The following is a 19,636-nucleotide window of genomic DNA, read 5'->3' as shown; positions in this document are numbered from 1 at the left end:
CAGCCTTTAAGAGACATCATGCAGGCAGGACTATCGGCTTGCGGCCACACCATCCTGAACGCGCCTGATCTCGTCAGATCTCGGAAGCTAAACGGGGCAGGGCCTGGTTACTACTTGGATGGGTGATTTCCTGGAAATACCAGGTGCTGCAAGCTTTTTCGTCTCCTGGGTAACTTCATCGTAGCTCTTAATACTCTCTTTCTGTCTGGAGGAGATATAATTGAAGTATTGAACACGTACCCGGCTACTTTCAACACCTTTTGCTACACTGAAATTTTTCCCTCCGTTTTTCTTTTTTTTTTTTTTTTTTTTTTGCTGGAAGTTCCGTCAATACCCGCCAGCCTTTAAGAGACATCAAGCAGGCAGGCCTCTTGGTTTGCGGCCACACCGTCCTGAACGTGCCCGATCTCGTCAGATCTCGGAAGCGAAACGGTGCAGGGCCTGGTCAGTACTTGGATGGGTGACCTCCTGGAAATATCAGGTGCTGCAAGGTTTTTATGTCTCCTGGGTAACTTCCTCGTAGCTCTTAATACTCTCTTTCTGTCTGGAGGAGATATAATTGAAATATTGTACACGTACCCGGCTACTTTCAACACCGTTTGCTGCACTGATATTTTTCCCTCCATTTTCCTTTTTTTATTTTTTTTTATTTTTGCTGGAAGTTCCGTCAATACCCGCCAGCCTTTAAGAGACATCATGCAGCCAGGCCTTTCGGCTTGCGGCCACACCGTCCTGAACGCGCCCGATCTCGTCAGATCTCGGAAGCTAAACGGGGCAGGGCCTGGTCAGTACTTGGATGGTTGACCTCCTGGAAATACCAGGTGCTGCAAGCTTTTTCGTCTCCTGGGCAACTTCCTCGTAGCTCTTAGTACTCTCCTTCTGTCTGGAGGAGATTTTATTGAAGAATTGTACACATACCTGGCTACTTTTAACACCCTTTGCTGCACTGATATTTTTCCCTCCATTTCTCTTTTTTCTTTTGTTTTTAGCTGGAAGTTCCGTCAATACCCTCCAGCCTTTAAGAGACATCATGCAGCCAGGGCTCTCAGCTTGCGGCCACACCATCCTGAACGCGCCTGATCTCGTCAGATCTCGGAAGCTAAACGGTGCAGGGCCTGGTTACTACTTGGATGGGTGATCTCCTGGAAATACCAGGTGCTGCAAGCTTTTTCGTCTCCTGGGTAACTTCATCGTAGCTCTTAATACTCTCTTTCTGTCTGGAGGAGATATAATTGAACTATTGAACACGTACCCGGCTACTTTCAACACCTTTTGCTGCACTGAAATTTTTCCCTCCGTTTTTCTTTTTTTTTTTTTTTTTTCTTTGCTGGAAGTTCCGTCAATACCCGCCAGCCTTTAAGAGACATCAAGCAGCCAGGCCTCTTGGTTTCCGGCCACACCGTCCTGAACGCGCCAACTCTCGCCAGATCTCGGAAGCTAAATGGGGCAGGGCCTGGTTAGTACTTGGACGGGTGACCTCCTGGTAATACCAGGTGCTGCAAGCGTTTTTCGTCTCCTGGGTAACCTTATCGTAGCTCTTAATACTCTCTTTCTGTCTGGAGGAGATATAATTGAAGTATTGTACACGTAACCGGCTACTTTCAACACCCTTTGCTGCACTGATATTTTTCCCTCTATTTTTCTTTTTTCTTTAATTTTTTGCTGGAAGTTCCGTCAATACCCTCCAACCTTTAAGAGACATGATGCAGACAGGCCTCTTGGCTTGCGGCCTCACCGTCCTGAACGTACCCGATCTCGTCAGATCTCGGAAGCTAAACGGGACAGGGCCTGGTCATTACTTGGATGGGTGACCTCCAGGAAATACCAGGTGCTGCAAGCTTTTTCGTCTCCTGGGTAACTTCATCGTAGGTCCTAATACTCTCCTTCTGTCTGGAGGAGATATAATTGGAGAAATATATTCGTACCCGGCTACTTTCAACACCCTTTGCTGCACTGATATTTTTCCCTCCATTTTTCTTTTTTCTTTTTTTTTTTGCTGGAAGTTCCGTCAATACCCTCCAGCCTTTAAGAGACATCATGCAGAGAGGTTTCTCGGCTTGCGGCCACACCGTCGTGAATGTACCCGATCTCGTCAGATCTCGGAAGCTATACGGGGCAGGGCCTTGTCAGTACTTGGATGGGTGACCTCCAGGAAATACCAGGTGCTGCAAGCTTTTTCGTCTCCTGGGTAACTTTATCGTAGCTCTAAATACTCTCTTTCTGTCTGGAGGAGATATAATTGAAGAATTGTACACGTACCCGGCTACTTTCAACACCCTTTGCTGCACTGGTATTTTTTCCTCCATTTTTCTTTTTTTTTTTTGCAGGCAGTTCAGTCAATACCCTCCAGCCTTTAATTAACATCATGCAGCCAGGCCTCTTGGCTTGCAGCCACAACGTCCTGAATGCACCAAATCTCAGAAGCTAAACGGAGCAGGGCCTTGTCAGTACTTGGATGGGTGACCTCCAGGAAATACCAGGTGCTGCAAGCTTTTTCGTCTCCTGGGTAACTTTATCGTAGCTCTAAATACTCTCTTTCTGTCTGGAGGAGATATAATTGAAGAATTGTACACGTACCCGGCTACTTTCAACACCCTTTGCTGCACTGGTATTTTTTCCTCCATTTTTCTTTTTTTTTTTTGCAGGCAGTTCAGTCAATACCCTCCAGCCTTTAATTAACATCATGCAGCCAGGCCTCTTGGCTTGCAGCCACAACGTCCTGAATGCACCAAATCTCAGAAGCTAAACGGAGCAGGGCCTGGTCAGTACTTGGATGGGTGACCTCCTGGAAATACCAGGTGCTGCAAGCTTTTTCGTCTCCTGAGTAACTTACTCGTAGCTCTTAATACTCTCTTTCTGTCTGCAGGAGATATAATTGAAGAATTGTACACATACCCGGCTTCTTTCAACACCCTTTGCTGCACTGGTATTTTTCCCTTCATTTTTCTTTTTTTTTTTTTGTTGGAATTTCCGTCAATACCCGCCAGCCTTTAAGAGACATCATGCAGCCAGGCTTTTTGGCTTGCGGCCACACCGTCCTGAACACGCCCGATCTTGTCAGATCTTGGAAGCAAAAAGTGGCAGAGCCTGGTCAGAATTTAGATTGGTGACCTCCTGGAAAAACCAGGTACTGCAAGCTTTTTACGTCTCCTGGGTAACTTCATCGTAGCTCTTAATACTCTCTTTCTGTCTGGAGAAGATATAATTGAAGTATTGTACACGTACCCGGCTACTTTCAACACCCTTTCCAGAACTAATATTTTTCCCTTCATTTTTCTATTTTTTTTAATTTATTTTTTTTTGCTAGAAATTCCGTCAATACCCGCCAGCCTTTAAGAGACATCATGCAGCCAGGCCTCTTGGCATGCCGACACATTGTCCTGAACGCGCCCGATCTCATCAGATTTCGGAAGCCGAACGGGGCAGGCCCTGTTCAGTACTTGGATGGAAGACCTCCTGGAAATACCAGGTGCTGCAAGCTTTTTCGTCTCCTGGGTAACTTCCTCGTAGCTCTTAATACTCTCTTTCTGTCTGGAGGAGATATAAATGAAGTATTGTACACGTACCCGGCTACTTTCAACACCGTTTGCTGCACTGATATTTATCCCTCCATTTTTCTTTCTTTTTTCTTTTGTTTTTTGCTGGAAGTTCCGTCAATACCCTTCAGCCTTTAAGAGACATCATGCAGGCAGGACTCTCGGCTTGCGGCCACACCGTCCTGAACGCGCCCGATCTCGTCAGATCTCGGAAGCTGAATGGGGCAGGGCCTGGTTACTACTTGGATGGGTGATCTCCTGGAAATACCAGGTGCTGCAAGCTCTTTCGTCTCCTGGGTAACTTCATCGTAGCTCTTAATACTCTCTTTCTGTCTGGAGGAGATATAATTGAAGTATTGAACACGTACCCGGCTACTTTCAACACCCTTTGCTGCACTGAAATTGTTCCCTCCGTTTTTCTTTTTTTTTTTTTTTTTATACTGGAAGTTCCGTCAATACCCGCCAGCCTTTAAGAGACATCATGCAGGCAGGCCTCTTGGTTTGCGGCCACACCGCCCTGAACGCGCCCAATCTCGTCAGATCTCGGCAGCTAAACGGGGCAGGGCCTGGTCAGTACTTGGATGGGTGACCTCCTGGAAATACCAGGTGCTGCAAGCTTTTTACATCTCCAGGGTAACTTCATCGTAGCTCTTAATACTCTCTTTCTGTCTGGAGGAGATATAATTGAAGTATTGTACACATACATGGCTTCTTTCAACACCCTTTACTGCACTGGTATTTTTCCCATCATATTTCTTTTTTTTTTATGTTGGAAGTTCCGTCAATACCCGCCAGCCATTAAGAGACATCATGCAGCCAATCTTATTGGCTTGCGGCCACACCGTCCTGAACGCGCCCGATCTCGTCAGATCTCGGAAGCTAAACGGGGCAGGGCCTGGTCAGTACTTGGATAGGTGACCTCCTGGAAATACCAGGTGCAGCAAGCTTTTTACGTCTCCTGGGAAACTTCATCGTAGCTCTTAATACTCTCTTTCTGTCTGGAGGAGATATAATTGAAGAATTTTACACGTACCCGGCAACTTTCAACACCCTTTGCTGCACTGGTATTTTTCCCTTCATTTTTCTTTTTTTTTTTTTGTTGGAAGTTCCGTCAATACCCGCCAGCCTTTAAGAGACATTATGCAGGCAGGCCTCTTGGTTTGCGGCCACACCGTCCTGAACGTGCCCGATCTCATCAGATCTCGGAAACTAAACGGGGCAGGGCCTGGTCAACACTTGGATGGGTGACCTCCTGGAATTACCAGGTGCTGCAAGCTTTTTACGTCTCCTGGGTAACTTCATTGTAGTTCTTAATACTCTCTTTCTGTCTGGAGGAGATATAATTGAAGTATTGTACACGTACCCGGCTACTTTCAACACCGTTTGCTGCACTGATATTTTTCCCTCCATTTTTCTTTTTTCTTTTGTTTTTTGCTGGAAGTTCCGTCAATACCCGCCAGCCTTTAAGAGACATCATGCAGCCAGGCCTCTTGGCTTGCGGCCGCACCGTCCTGAACGCTCCTTATCTCGTCAGATCTTGGAAGCTAAACAGAGCAGGGCCTGGTCAGTACTTGGATGGGTGACCTCCTGGAAATATCAGGTGCTGCAAGGTTATTATATCTCCTGGGTAACTTTCTCATAGCTCTTAATACTCTCTTTCTGTCTGGAAGAGATATAATAGAAGTATTGTACACGTACCCGCCTACTTTCAACAACCTTTGCTGCACTGATATTTTTCCCTCCATTTTTCTTTTTTCTTTTTTATTTTGCTGGAAGTTCCGTCAATACCCTCCAGCCTTTAAGAGACATCATGCACCAGGCCTCTTGGCTTGCGGCCATACCGTCCTGAACGCGCCCGATCTCGTGGGATCTCGGAAGCCAAACGGAGCAGGGCCTGGTCAGTACTTGGATGGGTGAGCTCTTGGAAATACCAGGTGCTGCAAGCTTTTTCGTCTCCTGGGTCACTTCATCGTAGCTCTTAATACTCTCTTTCAGTCTGGAGGAGATATTATTGAAGAATTGTACACGTACCTGGCTACTTTCAACACCCTCTGCTGCACTGATATTTATCCCTCCATTTTTCTTTTTTCTTTTGTTTTTTGCTGGAAGTTCCATCAATACCCTCCAGCCTTTAAGAGACATCATGCAGCCAGGACTCTCGGCTTGCGGCCACACCGTCCTGAACGCGCCCAACCTCGTCAGATCTCGGAAGCTAAACGGGGCAGGGCCTGGTCACTACTTGGATGAGTGATCTCCTGGAAATACCAGGTGCTGGAAGCTTTTTCGTCTCCTGGGTAACTTCATCGTAGCTCTTAATACCCTCTTTCTGTCTGGAGGAGATATAATTGAAGTATTGTACACGTACCCGGCTACTTTCAACACCCTTTGCTGCACTGATATTTTTCCCTCCGTTTTTCTTTTTTTTTTTTTTTTTTTGCTGGAAGTTCCGTCAATACCCGCCAGCCTTTAAGAGACATCATGCAGGCAGGCCTCTTGGCTTGCGGCCACACCGTCCTGAACACGCCCGATATCGTCAGATCTCGGAAACTAAACGGTGCAGGGCCTGGTCAGTACTTGGATGGGTGACCTCCTGGAAATATCAGGTGCAGCAAGGTTTTTATGTCTCCTGGGTAACTTCCTCGTAGCTCTTAATACTCTCTTTCTGTCTGGAGGAGATATAATTGAAGAATTGTACAAGTACCCGGCTACTTTCAACAACCTTTTGCTGCACTGATATTTTTCCCTCCATTTTTCTTTTTTCTTTTTTATTTTGCTGGAAGTACCGTCAATACCCTCCAGCCTTTAAGAGACATCATGCAGCCAGGCCTCTTGGCTTGCAGCCACACCGTCCTGAACGCGCCCGATCTCGTCAGATCTCAGAAGCTAAACGGGGCAGGGCCTGGTCAGTACTTGGATTGATGACTTCCTGGAAATACCAGGTGCTGCAAGCTTTTTACGTCTCCTGGGTAACTTCCTCGTAGCTCTTAATACTCTCTTTCTGTCTGGAGGAGATATAACTGAAGTATTGTACACGTACCCGGCTACTTTCAACACCGTTTGCTGCACTGATATTTTTCCCTCCATTTTTCTTTTTTCTATTTTTATTTGCTGGATGTTCCGTCAATACCCTCCAGCCTTTAAGAGACATCATGCAGCCAGGCCGCTTGGCTTGCGGCCACACCATCCTGATCGCACCCGATATCGTCAGATCTCGGAGACTTAACGGGGCAGGGCCTGGTCAGTACTTGAATGTGAGACCTCCTGGAAATACCTGGTGCTGCAAGCTTTTTACGTCTCCTGGGTAACGTAATCGAAGCTCTTAATAGTCTCTTTCTGTCTGGAGGAGATATAATTGAAGAATTGTACACGTACCCGGCTACTTTCAACAACCTTTGCTGCACTGATATCTTTACCTCCATTGTTTTTTTTTTTTCTTTTTTTGCTGGAAGTTCCGTCAATACCCTCCACCCTTTAAGAGACATCATGCAGCCAGGAATCTTTGCTTGCGGCCACACCGTCCTGAACGGGCCTGATCTCGTCAGATCTCGGAAGCTAAATGGGGCAGGGCCTGGTCAGTACTTGGATGGGAGACCTCCTGGAAATACCTGGTGCTGCAAGCTTTTTACGTCTCCTGGGTAACTTCATCGTAGCTCTTAATAATCTCTTTCTGTCTGGAGGAGATATAATTGAAGTATTGTACACATACCCGGCTTCTTTCAACACCCTTTGCTGCACTGGTATTTTTCCCATCATTTTTCTTTTTTTTTTTTTGTTGGAAGTTCCGTCAATACCCACCAGTCTTTAAGAGACATCATGCAGCCAGGCCTCTTCGCTTGCGGCCACACCATCCTGAACGCGCCCGATCTCGTCAGATCTCGGAAGCTAAACGGGGCAGGGCCTGGTCAGTACTTGGATAGGTGACCTCCTGGAAATACCAGGTGCTGCAAGCTTTTCACGTCTCCTGGGAAACTTCCTCGTAGCTCTTAATACTCTCTTTCAGTTTGGAGGAGATATAATTGAAGAATTTTACACGTACCCGGCTACTTTCAATACCCTTTGCTGCACTGTTATGTTTCCCTCCATTTTTCTTTATTTTTTTTTTTTGCAGGAAGTTCCGTCAATACCCGCCTGCCATTAAGAGACATCATGCAGCCAGGCCTTTCGACTTGCAGCCACACCGTCCTGAACGCCCCCGATCTCGTCAGATCTCGGAAACTAAACGGGTCAGGGCCTGGTCATTACTTGAATGTGAGACCTCCTGGAAATACCAGGTGCTGCAAGCTTCTTACGTCTCCTGGGTATGTTCATCGTAACTCTTAATACTCTCTTTCTGTCTGGGGGAGATATAATTGAAGAATTGTACAAGTACCCGGCTACTTTCAACACCCTTTGCTGCACTGATATTTTTCCCTCCATTTTTCTTTTTTCTTTTGTTTTTTGCTGGAAGTTACGTAAATACCCGCCAGCCATTAAGAGACATCATGCAGCGAGTCCTTCCGACTTGCAGCCACACCGTCCTGAACGCCCCCGATCTCGTCAGATCTCGGAAACTAAACGGGTCAGGGCCTGGTCAGTACTTGGATGGGTGACCTCCAGGAAATACCACGTGCTGCAAGCTTTTTACATCTCATGGGTAACTTCATTGTAGCTCTTAATACTGTCTTTCTGTCTGGAGGAGATATAATTGAAAAATTGTACACGTACCCGGCTACTTTCAACACCCTTTGCTGCACAGATATTTTTCCCTCCATTTTTCTTTTTTCTTTTTTTTTTGCTGGAAGGTCCGTCAATACCCGCCAGCCTTTTAGAGACATCATGCAGCCAGGCTTCTCGGTTTGCAGCCATACCGTCCTGAACGCGCCCGATCTCATCAGATTTTGGAAGCTAAAAGGGACAGGGCCTGGTCAGTACTTGGATGGGAGACCTCCTGGAATTAGAAGGTGCTGCAAGCTTTTCACGTCTCCTGTGTAACATCATCGTAGCTCTTAATACTCTCTTTCTGTCTGGAGGAGATATAATTGAAATATTGTACACATACCCGGCTTTTTTCAACACCCTTTGCTGCACTGGTATTTTTCCCTTCATTTTTCTTTTTTTTTTTGTTGGAAGTTCCGTCAATACCCTTCAGCCTTTAAGAGACATCATGCAGCCAGGCCTCTTGGCTTGCGGCTACACCGTCCTGAACGCGCCCGATCTCGTCAGATCTTGGAAGCTAAACGGGGCAGGGCCTGGTCAGTACTTGGATGGGTGACCTCCTGGAAATACCAGGTGCTGCAAGGTTTTTATGTCTCCTGGGTAACTTCCTCGTAGCTCTTAATACTCTCTTTCTGTCTGGAGGATATATAATTGAAGTATTGTACACATACCCGGCTTCTTTCAACACCCTTTGCTGCAGTGATATTTTTCCCTCCATTTTTTTTTTTATTTTTATTTTTTTATTTGGATGTTCTGTCAATACCCGCCAGACTTTAAGAGACATCATGCAGCCAGGCTTCACGGTTTGCAGCCATACCGTCCTGAACGTGCCCGATCTCGTCAGATCTCGGAATTTAAACGTGGCATGGCCTGGTCAGTATTTGGATTGGTGACCTCCTGGAAAAACCAGGTACTGCAAGCTTTTTACGTCTCCTGGGTAACTTCATCGTAGCTCTTAATACTCTCTTTCTGTCTGGAAGAGCTACATTTGAAGAAATGTACACATACCCGGCAACTTTCAAAACCCTTTGCTGCACTGATATTTTTCCCTCCGTTTTTCTTTTTTCTTTTTCTTTTTTCTGGAAGTTCCGTCAATACCCACCAGCCTTTAAGAGACAACATGCAGTAAGGCCTCTCGGCTTGCGGCCACTCCGTCCTGAAAGCGCCCGATCTCGTAAGATCTCGGAAACTAAACGGGACAGGGCCTGGTCATTACTTGGATTGGTGACCTCCTGGAAATACCAGGTGCTGCAAGCTTCTTACGTCTCCTGGGTAACTTCATCGTAGCTCATAATACTCTCTTTCTGTCTGGAGGAGATATAATTGAAGTATTGTAAACATACCCGGCTTCTTTCAACACCCTTTGCTGCACTGGTATTTTTCCCTTCATTTATCTTTTTTTTTTTTTGCTGGAAGTTCCGTCAATACCCGCCAGCCTTTAAGAGACATCATGCAGGCAGGCCTCTTGGCTTGCGGCCACACCGTCCTGAACGCGCCCGATATCGTCAGATCTCGGAAACTAAACGGTGCAGGGCCTGGTCAGTACTTGGATGGGTGACCTCCTGGAAATATCAGGTGCAGCAAGGTTTTTATGTCTCCTGGGTAACTTCCTCGTAGCTCTTAATACTCTCTTTCTGTCTGGAGGAGATAAAATTGAAGAATTGTACAGGTACCCGGCTACTTTCAACAACCTTTGATGCACTGATATTTTTCCCTCCATTTTTCTTTTTTCTTTTTTATTTTGCTGAAAGTTCCGTCAATACCCTCCAGCCTTTAAGAGACATCATGCAGCCAGGCCTCTCGGCTTGCGGCCGCACCGTCCTGAATGTGCCCGATCTCGTCATATCTCGGATTCTAAACGGGGCAGGGCCTGGTCAGTACTTGGATGGGTGACCTCCTGGAAATACCAGGTGCTGCAAGCTTTTTCGTCTCCTGGGTAACTTCATCGTAGCTCTTAATACTCTCTTTCTGTCTGGTGGAGATATAATTGAAGAAATGTACACGTACCCGGCAACTTTCAACACCTATTGCTGCACTGATATTTTTCCCTCCATTTTTCTATTTTTTTTTCTTTTTTTTTGCTGGAAGTTCCGTCAATACCCGCCAGCCTTTAAGAGACATCATGCAGCCAGGCCTCTCGGCTTGCGGCCACACCGTCCTGAACGCCCCTGATCTCATCAGATCTCGGAATTTAAACGGGGCAGGGCCTGGTCAGTGCTTGGATTGGAGACCTCCTGGAAATTCCTGGTGCTGCAAGCGTTTTACGTCTCCTGGGTAACTTTATCGTAGCTCTTCATTCTCTCTTTCTGTCTGGAGGAGATATAATTGAAGAATTGTACACGTACCCGGCTACTTTCAACAGCCTTTGCTGCACTGATATTTTTCCCTCTATATTTTTTTTTTTTTTTTTTTTTTGCTGGAAGTTCCGTCAATACCGTCCAGCCTTTAAAAGACATCATGCAGGCAGGCCTCTTGGCATGCGGACACATTGACCTGAACGCGTCCGATCTCGTCAGATCTCGGAAGCTAAACGGGGCAGGGCCTGGTCACTACTTGGATGGTAGATCTCCTGGAAATATCAGGTGCTGCAAGCTTTTTAAGTCTCCTGGGTAACTTCATCGTAGCTCTTAATATTCTCTTTCTGGCTGGAGGAGATATGATTGAAGAATTGTGCACTTACCCGGCTTTTTTCAACACCCTTTGCTGCACTGATATTTTTCCCTCCATTTTTCGTTTTTTTTTTTTCTTTTTTTTTTTGCTGTAAGTTCCGTCAATACCTGCCAGCCATTAAGAGACATCATGCAGCCAATCTTACTGGCTTGCGGCCACACCGTCCTGAACGCGCCCGATCTCGTCAGATCTCGGAAGCTAAACTGGGTAGGGCTTGGTCACTACTTGGATGGATTATCTCCTGGAAATACCAGGTGCTGCAAGCTTTTTCGTCTCCTGGGTAACTTCATCGTAGCTCTTAAAACTCTCTGTCTGTCTGGAGGAGATATAATTGAAGTATTGTGCACGTACCCGGCTACTTTCAACACCCTTTGCTGCACTGATATTTTTCCCTCTGTTTTTCTTTTTTTTTTTTTTTTTTTGCTGGCAGTTCCGTCAATACCCGCCAGCCTTTAAGAGATATCATGCAGCCCTGCCTCTCGGCTTGCGGCCACACCGTCCTGAACGCGCTCGATCTCGTCAGATCTCGGAAGCTATACGGGGCAGGACCTGGTCAGTACTTGGATGGGAGACCTCCTGGAAATTCCTGGTGCTGCAAGCGTTTTACGTCTCCTGGGTAACTTTATCGTAGCTCTTCATTCTCTCTTTCTGTCTGGAGGAGATATAATTGAAGAATTGTACACGTACCCGGCTACTGTCAACAGCCTTTGCTGCACTGATATTTTTCCCTCCATATTTTTTTTTTTTTTTTTTTTGCTGGAAGTTCCGTCAATACCGTCCAGCCTTTAAAAGACATCATGCAGCCAGGCCTCTTGGCATGCGGACACATTGTCCTGAACGCGTCCGATCTCATCTGATGTCGGAAGCTAAACGGAGCAAGACCTGGTCAGTACTTGGATAGGTGACCTCCTGGAAATACCAGGTGCTGCAAGCTTTTTCGTCTCCAAGGTAACTTCATTGTAGCTCTTAGTACTCTCTTTCTGTCTGGAGGAGATATAATTGAAGTATTGTACACGTACCCGGCTACTTTCAACAACGTTTGCTGCACTGATATTTTTCCCTCCATTTTTCTTTTTTCTTTTGTTTTTTCTGGAAGTTCCGTCAATACCCTCCAGCCTTTAAGAGACATCATGCAGCCAGGCCTCTTGACTTGCGGCCACACCGTCCTGAACGCGCCTGATCTCGTCAGATCTAGGAAGCTAAACAGTGCAGGGCGTGGTCAGTACTTGGATGGGTGACCTCCTGGAAATATCAGGTGCTGCAAGGTTTTCATGTCTCCTGGGTAACTTCCTCGTAGCTCTTAATACTCTCTTTCTGTCTGGAGGAGATATAATTGAAGTATTGTACACGTACCCGGCTACTTTCAACAACGTTTGCTGCACAGATATTTTTCCCTCCATTTTTCTTTTTTTTTTTTTTTTTTTTTGCTGGAAGCTCCGTCAATACCCGCCAGCCTTTAAGAGACATCAGGCAGCCCTGCCTCTTGGCTTGCGGCCACACCGTCCTGAACGCGCCCGATCTCGTCAGATCTCGGAAGCTAAACGGGGCAGGGCCTGGTCAGTACTTGGATGGGAGACCTCCTAGAAATACCAGGTGCTGCAAGCTTTTTACGTCTCCTGGGTAACTTTATCGTAGCTCTTAATACTCTCTTTCTGTCTGGAGGAGATATAATTGAAGAGTTGTACACGTACCCGGCTACTTTCAACACCCTTTGCTGCACTGATATTTTTCCATCCATTTTTCTTTTTTTTTTTTTGCTGGAAGTTCCTTCAATACCCGCCAACCTTTAAGAGACATCATGCAGCCAGGCGTCTCGGCTTGCGGACACAAAGTCCTGAACGCGCCCGATCTCGTCAGAAATGGGAAACTAAACGGGCCAGGGCCTGGTCAGTACTTGGATTGTTGACCTCCTGGAAATACCAGGTGCTGCAAGCTTTTTACGTCTCTTGGGTAACTTCATCATAGCTCTTAATACTCTCTTTCAGTCTGGAGGAGATATAATTGAAGAATTGTACACGTACCCGGCTACTTTCAACACCCTTTGCTGCACTGATATTTTTGCCTCCGTTTTTCTTTTTTCTTTTTTTTTTTTTTTTTTGCTAGAAGTTCCGTCAATACCCGCCAGCCTTTAAGAGACACCATGCAGCCAGGCCTCTTGGCTTGCGGCCACACCGTCCTGAACGCGCTCGATCTCGTCAGATCTCGGAAGCTGAACGGGGCAAGGCCTGGTCACTACTTGGATGGGTGATCTCCTGGAAATACCAGGTGCTGCAAGCTTTTTCGTCTCCTGGGTAACTTCATCATAGCTCTTAATACTCTCTTTCTGTCTGGAGAAGATATAATTGAAGTATTGTACACGTACCCGCCTACTTTCAACACCCTTTCCTGATCTAATATTTTTCCCTTCATTTTTCAATTTTTTTAATTTTATTTTTTTTTGCTTGAAATTCCGTCAATACCCGCCAGCTTTTAAGAGACATCATGCAGCCAGGCCTCTCGGCATGCGGACACATTGTCCTGAACGCGCCCGATCTCATCAGATCTCGGAAGCTGAACGGGGCAAGGCCTGGTCACTACTTGGATGGGTGATCTCCTGGAAATACCAGGTGCTGCAAGCTTTTTCGTCTCCTGGGTAACTTCATCATAGCTCTTAATACTCTCTTTCTGTCTGGAGGAGATATAATTGAAGTATTGTACACGTACCCGGCTACTTTCAACACACTTTGCAGCAGTGATATTTTTTCCTCCATTTTTCTTATTTCTTTTTTATTTTGCTGGAAGTTCCGTCAATACCCTCCAGCCTTTAAGAGACATCATGCATCCAGGCCTCTTGGCTTGCGCCACACCGCCCTGAACGCGCCCGATCTCGTCAGATCTCGGAAGCTAAACGGGGCAGGGCCTGGTCAGTACTTGGATAGGTGACCTCCTGGAAATACCAGGTGCTGCAAGCTTTTTACATCTCCTGGGAAACTTCATCGTAGCTCTTAATACTCTCTTTCTGTATGGAGAAGATATAATTGAAGAATTGTACACGTAGCCGGCTACTTTCAACACTCTTTCCTGCACTGATATTTTTCCCTCCATTTTTCTATTTTTTATTTTTTTATTTTTTTGGAAGTTCCGTCAATACCCACCAGCCTTTAAGAGACATCATGCAGCCAGGCTTATTGGCTTACGGCCACACCGTCCTGAACGCGCCCAATCTCATCAGATCTCGAAAGCTAAACGGGGCAGGGCCTGGTCAGTACTTGGTTGGGTGACCTCCTGGAAATACCAGGTGCTGCAAGCTTTTTCGTCTCCTCGGTAACTTCATCGTAGCTCTTATTTCTCTCTTTCTGTCTGGAGGAGATAAAATTGAAGAATTGTACACGTACCCGGCTACTTTCAACACCCTTTGCTGCACTGATATTTTTCCCTGCATTTTTCTATTTTTTTTTCTTTCTTTTTTTGCTGGAAGTTCCGTCAATACCCGCCAGCCTTTAAGAGACATCATGCAGCCAGGCCTCTTGGCTTTCCGCCACACCGTCCTGAACGCGCCCGATCTCATCAGATCTCGAAAGCTAAATGGGGCAGGGCCTGGTCAGTACTTGGATGGGTGACCTCCTGGAAATACCAGGTGCTGCCAGCTTTTTACGTCTCCTGGGGAACTTCATCGTAGCTCTTAATACTATCTTTCTGTCTGAGAAGATATAATTGAAGAATTGTACACGTACCCGGCTACTTTCAACACCCTTTGCTGCACTGGAATTTTTCCCTCTATTTTTCTTTTTTCTTTTGTTTTTTGCTGGAAGTTCCGTCAATACCCTCCAACCTTTTAGAGACATCATACAGCCAGGCCTCTTGGCTTGCGGCCACACCGTCCTGAACGCGCCCCATCTCATCAGATCTCGGAAGCTAAACGCGGCAGGGCCTTGTCAGTACTTGCATGTGTGATCTCCTGGAAATACCAGGTGCTGCAAGCTTTTTTGTCTCCTGGGTAACTTCATCGTAGCTCTTAATACTCTCTTTCTGTCTGGAGCAGATATAATTGAAGTATTGTGCACGTACCCGGCTACTTTCAACACCCTTTGCTGCACTGATATTTTTCCCTCCGTTTTTCTTTTCTTTTTTTTTTTTTTTTGCTGGAAGTTCCGTCAAAACCTGCCAGCCTTTAAGAGACATCATGCAGGCAGGCCTCTCGGCTTGTGGCCACACCGTCCTGAACGCACCCGATCTCGTCAGATCTCGGAAGCTAAAAAGGGCAGCGCCTGGTCACTACTTGGATGGGTGACCTCCTAGAAATACCAGGTGCTGCAAGCTTTTTCGTCTCCTGGGTAACTTCATCGTTGCTCTTAATACTCTCTTTCTGTCTGGAGGAGATATAATTGAAGTATTGTGCACGTACCCGGCTACTTTCAACACCCTTTGCTGCACTGATATTTTTCCCTTCATTTTTCTTTTTTTTTTTTTGCTGGAAGTTCCGTCAATACCCGCCAGCCTTTAAGAGACATCATGCAGGCAGGCCTCTTGGTTTGCGGCCACACCGTCCTGAACGTGCCCGATCTCGTCAGATCTCGGAAGCGAAACGGTGCAGGGCCTGGTCAGTACTTGGATGGGTGACCTCCTGGAAATATCAGGTGCTGCAAGGTTTTTATGTCTCCTGGGTAACTTCCTCGTAGCTCTTAATACTCTCTTTCTGTCTGGAGGAGATATAATTGAAATATTGTACACGTACCCGGCTACTTTCAACACCGTTTGCTGCACTGATATTTTTCCCTCCATTTTCCTTTTTTTATTTTTTTTTATTTTTGCTGGAAGTTCCGTCAATACCCGCCAGCCTTTAAGAGACATCATGCAGCCAGGCCTTTTGGCTTGCGGCCACACCGTCCTGAACGCGCCCGATCTCGTCAGATCTCGGAAGCTAAACGGGGTAGGGCCTGGTCAGTATTTGGATGGTTGACCTCCTGGAAATACCAGGTGCTGCAAGCTTTTTCGTCTCCTGGGCAACTTCCTCGTAGCTCTTAGTACTCTCCTTCTGTCTGGAGGAGATTTTATTGAAGAATTGTACACATACCTGGCTACTTTTAACACCCTTTGCTGCACTGATATTTTTCCCTCCATTTTTCTTTTTTCTTTTGTTTTTAGCTGGAAGTTCCGTCAATACCCTCCAGCCTTTAAGAGACATCATGCAGCCAGGGCTCTCAGCTTGCGGCCACACCATCCTGAACGCGCCTGATCTCGTCAGATCTCGGAAGCTAAACGGGGCAGGGCCTGGTTACTACTTGGATGGGTGATCTCCTGGAAATACCAGGTGCTGCAAGCTTTTTCGTCTCCTGGGTAACTTCATCGTAGCTCTTAATACTCTCTTTCTGTCTGGAGGAGATATAATTGAACTATTGAACACGTACCCGGCTACTTTCAACACCTTTTGCTGCACTGAAATTTTTCCCTCCGTTTTTCTTTTTTTTTTTTTTTTCTTTGCTGGAAGTTCCGTCAATACCCGCCAGCCTTTAAGAGACATCAAGCAGGCAGGCCTCTTGGTTTCCGGCCACACCGTCCTGAACGCGCCAACTCTCGCCAGATCTCGGAAGCTAAATGGGGCAGGGCCTGGTTAGTACTTGGACGGGTGACCTCCTGGTAATACCAGGTGCTGCAAGCGTTTTTCGTCTCCTGGGTAACCTTATCGTAGCTCTTAATACTCTCTTTCTGTCTGGAGGAGATATAATTGAAGTATTGTACACGTAACCGGCTACTTTCAACACCCTTTGCTGCACTGATATTTTTCCCTCTATTTTTCTTTTTTCTTTAATTTTTTGCTGGAAGTTCCGTCAATACCCTCCAACCTTTAAGAGACATGATGCAGACAGGCCTCTTGGCTTGCGGCCTCACCGTCCTGAACGTACCCGATCTCGTCAGATCTCGGAAGCTAAACGGGACAGGGCCTGGTCATTACTTGGATGGGTGACCTCCAGGAAATACCAGGTGCTGCAAGCTTTTTCGTCTCCTGGGTAACTTCATCGTAGGTCCTAATACTCTCCTTCTGTCTGGAGGAGATATAATTGGAGAAATATACTCGTACCCGGCTACTTTCAACACCCTTTGCTGCACTGATATTTCTCCCTCCATTTTTCTTTTTTCTTTTTTTTTTTGCTGGAAGTTCCGTCAATACCCTCCAGCCTTTAAGAGACATCATGCAGACAGGTTTCTCGGCTTGCGGCCACACCGTCGTGAATGTACCCGATCTCGTCAGATCTCGGAAGCTATACGGGGCAGGGCCTTGTCAGTACTTGGATGGGTGACCTCCAGGAAATACCAGGTGCTGCAAGCTTTTTCGTCTCCTGGGTAACTTTATCGTAGCTCTAAATACTCTCTTTCTGTCTGGAGGAGATATAATTGAAGAATTGTACACGTACCCGGCTACTTTCAACACCCTTTGCTGCACTGGTATTTTTTCCTCCATTTTTCTTTTTTTTTTTGCAGGCAGTTCAGTCAATACCCTCCAGCCTTTAATTAACATCATGCAGCCAGGCCTCTTGGCTTGCAGCCACAACGTCCTGAATGCACCAAATCTCAGAAGCTAAACGGAGCAGGGCCTGGTCAGTACTTGGATGGGTGACCTCCAGGAAATACCAGGTGCTGCAAGCTTTTTCGTCTCCTGGGTAACTTCATCGTAGGTCCTAATACTCTCCTTCTGTCTGGAGGAGATATAATTGGAGAAATATACTCGTACCCGGCTACTTTCAACACCCTTTGCTGCACTGATATTTCTCCCTCCATTTTTCTTTTTTCTTTTTTTTTTTGCTGGAAGTTCCGTCAATACCCTCCAGCCTTTAAGAGACATCATGCAGACAGGTTTCTCGGCTTGCGGCCACACCGTCGTGAATGTACCCGATCTCGTCAGATCTCGGAAGCTATACGGGGCAGGGCCTTGTCAGTACTTGGATGGGTGACCTCCAGGAAATACCAGGTGCTGCAAGCTTTTTCGTCTCCTGGGTAACTTTATCGTAGCTCTAAATACTCTCTTTCTGTCTGGAGGAGATATAATTGAAGAATTGTACACGTACCCGGCTACTTTCAACACCCTTTGCTGCACTGGTATTTTTTCCTCCATTTTTCTTTTTTTTTTTTGCAGGCAGTTCAGTCAATACCCTCCAGCCTTTAATTAACATCATGCAGCCAGGCCTCTTGGCTTGCAGCCACAACGTCCTGAATGCACCAAATCTCAGAAGCTAAACGGAGCAGGGCCTTGTCAGTACTTGGATGGGTGACCTCCAGGAAATACCAGGTGCTGCAAGCTTTTTCGTCTCCTGGGTAACTTTATCGTAGCTCTAAATACTCTCTTTCTGTCTGGAGGAGATATAATTGAAGAATTGTACACGTACCCGGCTACTTTCAACACCCTTTGCTGCACTGGTATTTTTTCCTCCATTTTTCTTTTTTTTTTTGCAGGCAGTTCAGTCAATACCCTCCAGCCTTTAATTAACATCATGCAGCCAGGCCTCTTGGCTTGCAGCCACAACGTCCTGAATGCACCAAATCTCAGAAGCTAAACGGAGCAGGGCCTGGTCAGTACTTGGATGGGTGACCTCCTGGAAATACCAGGTGCTGCAAGCTTTTTCGTCTCCTGAGTAACTTACTCGTAGCTCTTAATACTCTCTTTCTGTCTGCAGGAGATATAATTGAAGAATTGTACACATACCCGGCTTCTTTCAACACCCTTTGCTGCACTGGTATTTTTCCCTTCATTTTTCTTTTTTTTTTTTTGTTGGAATTTCCGTCAATACCCGCCAGCCTTTAAGAGACATCATGCAGCCAGGCTTTTTGGCTTGCGGCCACACCGTCCTGAACACGCCCGATCTTGTCAGATCTTGGAAGCAAAAAGTGGCAGAGCCTGGTCAGAATTTAGATTGGTGACCTCCTGGAAAAACCAGGTACTGCAAGCTTTTTACGTCTCCTGGGTAACTTCATCGTAGCTCTTAATACTCTCTTTCTGTCTGGAGAAGATATAATTGAAGTATTGTACACGTACCCGGCTACTTTCAACACCCTTTCCAGAACTAATATTTTTCCCTTCATTTTTCTATTTTTTTTAATTTATTTTTTTTTGCTAGAAATTCCGTCAATACCCGCCAGCCTTTAAGAGACATCATGCAGCCAGGCCTCTTGGCATGCCGACACATTGTCCTGAACGCGCCCGATCTCATCAGATTTCGGAAGCCGAACGGGGCAGGCCCTGTTCAGTACTTGGATGGAAGACCTCCTGGAAATACCAGGTGCTGCAAGCTTTTTCGTCTCCTGGGTAACTTCCTCGTAGCTCTTAATACTCTCTTTCTGTCTGGAGGAGATATAAATGAAGTATTGTACACGTACCCGGCTACTTTCAACACCGTTTGCTGCACTGATATTTATCCCTCCATTTTTCTTTCTTTTTTCTTTTGTTTTTTGCTGGAAGTTCCGTCAATACCCTTCAGCCTTTAAGAGACATCATGCAGGCAGGACTCTCGGCTTGCGGCCACACCGTCCTGAACGCGCCCGATCTCGTCAGATCTCGGAAGCTGAATGGGGCAGGGCCTGGTTACTACTTGGATGGGTGATCTCCTGGAAATACCAGGTGCTGCAAGCTCTTTCGTCTCCTGGGTAACTTCATCGTAGCTCTTAATACTCTCTTTCTGTCTGGAGGAGATATAATTGAAGTATTGAACACGTACCCGGCTACTTTCAACACCCTTTGCTGCACTGAAATTGTTCCCTCCGTT

General features: G+C 46.3%; 10 non-coding genes and 37 pseudogenes across 10 annotated transcripts; all 47 read left to right on the top strand.

Annotated features, from left to right (window-relative positions):
• Window positions 1-36: 36 nt before the first annotated feature.
• Window positions 37-155, top strand: LOC136727074 (uncharacterized; annotated as a pseudogene).
• Window positions 156-374: 219 nt separating this feature from the next.
• LOC136727267 (uncharacterized) lies at window positions 375-493 on the top strand (annotated as a pseudogene).
• Window positions 494-714: 221 nt separating this feature from the next.
• On the top strand, window positions 715-833 carry LOC136726463 (5S ribosomal RNA). Its single transcript, XR_010808204.1, has one exon. It is a non-coding gene; the product is annotated as a 5S ribosomal RNA (ribosomal RNA).
• A 215-nt stretch (window positions 834-1,048) lies between these two features.
• On the top strand, window positions 1,049-1,167 carry LOC136727116 (uncharacterized; annotated as a pseudogene).
• A 554-nt stretch (window positions 1,168-1,721) lies between these two features.
• Window positions 1,722-1,840, top strand: LOC136726995 (5S ribosomal RNA). Its single transcript, XR_010808365.1, has one exon. It is a non-coding gene; the product is annotated as a 5S ribosomal RNA (ribosomal RNA).
• Window positions 1,841-2,055: 215 nt separating this feature from the next.
• LOC136727369 (uncharacterized) lies at window positions 2,056-2,174 on the top strand (annotated as a pseudogene).
• A 1,526-nt stretch (window positions 2,175-3,700) lies between these two features.
• On the top strand, window positions 3,701-3,819 carry LOC136727149 (uncharacterized; annotated as a pseudogene).
• A 216-nt stretch (window positions 3,820-4,035) lies between these two features.
• On the top strand, window positions 4,036-4,154 carry LOC136726931 (5S ribosomal RNA). The gene has a single exon (XR_010808306.1). It is a non-coding gene; the product is annotated as a 5S ribosomal RNA (ribosomal RNA).
• A 210-nt stretch (window positions 4,155-4,364) lies between these two features.
• Window positions 4,365-4,483, top strand: LOC136726981 (5S ribosomal RNA). The gene has a single exon (XR_010808352.1). It is a non-coding gene; the product is annotated as a 5S ribosomal RNA (ribosomal RNA).
• A 211-nt stretch (window positions 4,484-4,694) lies between these two features.
• LOC136727140 (uncharacterized) lies at window positions 4,695-4,813 on the top strand (annotated as a pseudogene).
• A 216-nt stretch (window positions 4,814-5,029) lies between these two features.
• LOC136726527 (uncharacterized) lies at window positions 5,030-5,148 on the top strand (annotated as a pseudogene).
• Window positions 5,149-5,363: 215 nt separating this feature from the next.
• On the top strand, window positions 5,364-5,482 carry LOC136727242 (uncharacterized; annotated as a pseudogene).
• A 215-nt stretch (window positions 5,483-5,697) lies between these two features.
• LOC136726601 (uncharacterized) lies at window positions 5,698-5,816 on the top strand (annotated as a pseudogene).
• A 216-nt stretch (window positions 5,817-6,032) lies between these two features.
• On the top strand, window positions 6,033-6,151 carry LOC136726732 (uncharacterized; annotated as a pseudogene).
• A 217-nt stretch (window positions 6,152-6,368) lies between these two features.
• Window positions 6,369-6,487, top strand: LOC136727154 (uncharacterized; annotated as a pseudogene).
• A 216-nt stretch (window positions 6,488-6,703) lies between these two features.
• On the top strand, window positions 6,704-6,822 carry LOC136726768 (uncharacterized; annotated as a pseudogene).
• A 215-nt stretch (window positions 6,823-7,037) lies between these two features.
• On the top strand, window positions 7,038-7,156 carry LOC136727107 (uncharacterized; annotated as a pseudogene).
• Window positions 7,157-7,367: 211 nt separating this feature from the next.
• On the top strand, window positions 7,368-7,486 carry LOC136726561 (5S ribosomal RNA). The gene has a single exon (XR_010808213.1). It is a non-coding gene; the product is annotated as a 5S ribosomal RNA (ribosomal RNA).
• Window positions 7,487-7,700: 214 nt separating this feature from the next.
• On the top strand, window positions 7,701-7,819 carry LOC136726627 (uncharacterized; annotated as a pseudogene).
• Window positions 7,820-8,035: 216 nt separating this feature from the next.
• Window positions 8,036-8,154, top strand: LOC136727396 (uncharacterized; annotated as a pseudogene).
• A 215-nt stretch (window positions 8,155-8,369) lies between these two features.
• On the top strand, window positions 8,370-8,488 carry LOC136726628 (uncharacterized; annotated as a pseudogene).
• Window positions 8,489-8,697: 209 nt separating this feature from the next.
• Window positions 8,698-8,816, top strand: LOC136727010 (5S ribosomal RNA). The gene has a single exon (XR_010808378.1). It is a non-coding gene; the product is annotated as a 5S ribosomal RNA (ribosomal RNA).
• A 218-nt stretch (window positions 8,817-9,034) lies between these two features.
• Window positions 9,035-9,153, top strand: LOC136726520 (uncharacterized; annotated as a pseudogene).
• Window positions 9,154-9,369: 216 nt separating this feature from the next.
• On the top strand, window positions 9,370-9,488 carry LOC136727353 (uncharacterized; annotated as a pseudogene).
• Window positions 9,489-9,699: 211 nt separating this feature from the next.
• On the top strand, window positions 9,700-9,818 carry LOC136726718 (uncharacterized; annotated as a pseudogene).
• Window positions 9,819-10,034: 216 nt separating this feature from the next.
• On the top strand, window positions 10,035-10,153 carry LOC136726458 (uncharacterized; annotated as a pseudogene).
• Window positions 10,154-10,371: 218 nt separating this feature from the next.
• On the top strand, window positions 10,372-10,490 carry LOC136726553 (uncharacterized; annotated as a pseudogene).
• A 216-nt stretch (window positions 10,491-10,706) lies between these two features.
• On the top strand, window positions 10,707-10,825 carry LOC136726840 (uncharacterized; annotated as a pseudogene).
• Window positions 10,826-11,048: 223 nt separating this feature from the next.
• LOC136727268 (uncharacterized) lies at window positions 11,049-11,167 on the top strand (annotated as a pseudogene).
• Window positions 11,168-11,383: 216 nt separating this feature from the next.
• On the top strand, window positions 11,384-11,502 carry LOC136727127 (uncharacterized; annotated as a pseudogene).
• A 214-nt stretch (window positions 11,503-11,716) lies between these two features.
• LOC136726817 (uncharacterized) lies at window positions 11,717-11,835 on the top strand (annotated as a pseudogene).
• A 214-nt stretch (window positions 11,836-12,049) lies between these two features.
• On the top strand, window positions 12,050-12,168 carry LOC136726614 (uncharacterized; annotated as a pseudogene).
• A 219-nt stretch (window positions 12,169-12,387) lies between these two features.
• Window positions 12,388-12,506, top strand: LOC136726512 (5S ribosomal RNA). The gene has a single exon (XR_010808208.1). It is a non-coding gene; the product is annotated as a 5S ribosomal RNA (ribosomal RNA).
• A 553-nt stretch (window positions 12,507-13,059) lies between these two features.
• On the top strand, window positions 13,060-13,178 carry LOC136726479 (uncharacterized; annotated as a pseudogene).
• Window positions 13,179-13,400: 222 nt separating this feature from the next.
• On the top strand, window positions 13,401-13,519 carry LOC136726637 (uncharacterized; annotated as a pseudogene).
• A 215-nt stretch (window positions 13,520-13,734) lies between these two features.
• On the top strand, window positions 13,735-13,852 carry LOC136727100 (uncharacterized; annotated as a pseudogene).
• Window positions 13,853-14,071: 219 nt separating this feature from the next.
• On the top strand, window positions 14,072-14,190 carry LOC136727190 (uncharacterized; annotated as a pseudogene).
• Window positions 14,191-14,410: 220 nt separating this feature from the next.
• LOC136726478 (uncharacterized) lies at window positions 14,411-14,529 on the top strand (annotated as a pseudogene).
• A 215-nt stretch (window positions 14,530-14,744) lies between these two features.
• Window positions 14,745-14,863, top strand: LOC136726639 (uncharacterized; annotated as a pseudogene).
• A 218-nt stretch (window positions 14,864-15,081) lies between these two features.
• On the top strand, window positions 15,082-15,200 carry LOC136727277 (uncharacterized; annotated as a pseudogene).
• A 210-nt stretch (window positions 15,201-15,410) lies between these two features.
• On the top strand, window positions 15,411-15,529 carry LOC136727266 (uncharacterized; annotated as a pseudogene).
• Window positions 15,530-15,750: 221 nt separating this feature from the next.
• LOC136726969 (5S ribosomal RNA) lies at window positions 15,751-15,869 on the top strand. Its single transcript, XR_010808341.1, has one exon. It is a non-coding gene; the product is annotated as a 5S ribosomal RNA (ribosomal RNA).
• Window positions 15,870-16,084: 215 nt separating this feature from the next.
• LOC136726967 (5S ribosomal RNA) lies at window positions 16,085-16,203 on the top strand. Its single transcript, XR_010808339.1, has one exon. It is a non-coding gene; the product is annotated as a 5S ribosomal RNA (ribosomal RNA).
• A 552-nt stretch (window positions 16,204-16,755) lies between these two features.
• On the top strand, window positions 16,756-16,874 carry LOC136726994 (5S ribosomal RNA). The gene has a single exon (XR_010808364.1). It is a non-coding gene; the product is annotated as a 5S ribosomal RNA (ribosomal RNA).
• Window positions 16,875-17,089: 215 nt separating this feature from the next.
• Window positions 17,090-17,208, top strand: LOC136727367 (uncharacterized; annotated as a pseudogene).
• A 532-nt stretch (window positions 17,209-17,740) lies between these two features.
• LOC136727366 (uncharacterized) lies at window positions 17,741-17,859 on the top strand (annotated as a pseudogene).
• A 1,525-nt stretch (window positions 17,860-19,384) lies between these two features.
• LOC136727148 (uncharacterized) lies at window positions 19,385-19,503 on the top strand (annotated as a pseudogene).
• Window positions 19,504-19,636: the final 133 nt, after the last annotated feature.

The sequence above is a fragment of the Amia ocellicauda genome, unplaced genomic scaffold (assembly GCF_036373705.1).
Source record: "Amia ocellicauda isolate fAmiCal2 unplaced genomic scaffold, fAmiCal2.hap1 HAP1_SCAFFOLD_26, whole genome shotgun sequence".
Taxonomy (NCBI): domain Eukaryota; kingdom Metazoa; phylum Chordata; class Actinopteri; order Amiiformes; family Amiidae; genus Amia; species Amia ocellicauda.
This window is presented reverse-complemented; position numbering and strand designations above follow the sequence as displayed.